Genomic DNA, 1,477 nt, shown 5'->3' with positions numbered 1-1,477 from the left:
TTGCAGACTTCGAAATATTTTACATAGCATTTCACTGTCACGGCGTGACCGACGAGACCAACCAGCACGTAAGTAGGAAAGCAGGATTCACAGCACAGTTCCACGTGCGTTAAAACTTCTAAAAATCCTGCAAGGCGAGGATTGGTCATTTGTTTTACAAATCAAGTGACTCAGACTAGGTCACATCAGGCGAGTTTTCTAAGCTCCCAAGCTGTGACGCATTCACTAACCGGGATCCTCACCGACAGGCCATGGGCCTCGCCGCTGCATAGCTGCTGCGTGACTGTGGCCTCCGGGAACGTCAGGCTTGACCGGGGGCCCATAAATAATGCTTTAAAATATTGAATCAAAAGTAATGGATGCACGCTCCGAAAAATTAAACCATAGAACAAGATACAATGTCCCTCCCCAAGCAGGACATTTCACTGTCAGAGTCGCCATCATCACCAGCTTCTCGTGTACCCCTCAAGGATACACGGACGTGTGTGTGTGTGTGTGTGTGTGTGTGTGTGTGTAGACCTTACTTCTTACACAAATGGAGGATATTATGCATATTGCAAGGCATCTCGCTTTTCTCAATTAAAAATATAACTTGGAGATACGTTTCCTATCAGGGCATATAGATTTAAATCATGAGTATTTTTTATACTCTATTTTATAGATTTAACAAAAATTATTTAACAAGTTCCCTATTATCGGAAAATTATTTTTTCTAGCTTTGTGTTACTATTAAAATGGACGTTCTTATACATCTTTTTATTTTTAATGAGTGCCTAAGGAGAATTTCTGGTTTAAAAGCTATGTAAGATAATCATCAAATTGCCTCCAAAGAAAAGCAAAGCTTCACATCTCCATTCAAAGTGTACGAAATGTCCATTTTCAATCAAATTCACCAACACGGTATATGAAGGATTGAAAATGTTTTATCAATCTAAGAAATAAAAATCATATCTCATTTAAATTTTTATTTCTAATAAAGAGTGAAGCCTTTTACCCAAAGTTTAAAAGCCATTTGTATTTATTCAGGTCTTTTGCATAATTACGTATTAGATTATATGACTTTTCATAATTGACGTGTAAGACCACTTTATGTATCAAGAAAGGAAGATCTGTATTTATCAATTAAATGGCAAAATTCTTTTTTGCCCCAACTTGTTATTTGTCTTTTTACTCTGGGTAATTTCTGATGGCAAATCAATAAATTTGCTTAGTTTTTTTTTTAATTGTGGTATATGAGTTTTGTTTCCTTCTTACTAAGTTTTCTTCCACTTGAATTTTTATAAGTAAAGTTTTGTTATGTCCTAGCGTTTTTTAAATTGAATTTTACACCTTTAAATTTATGGTCCATCTGGAATTTACATTCGTATATAAGGAATGTACTGAGAGTCGAGATTGATTTTTCTGTCAAACGGTTATTTGTTCGACAATGTTTCTTATATAATCCATGCCTTTCCCACTAATTTTACATTTGTCATAC

Source organism: Pteropus vampyrus, unplaced genomic scaffold, assembly GCF_000151845.1.
Source record: "Pteropus vampyrus isolate Shadow unplaced genomic scaffold, Pvam_2.0 Scaffold188, whole genome shotgun sequence".
Taxonomy (NCBI): domain Eukaryota; kingdom Metazoa; phylum Chordata; class Mammalia; order Chiroptera; family Pteropodidae; genus Pteropus; species Pteropus vampyrus.
Note: the sequence above shows the minus strand (reverse complement) of the source record.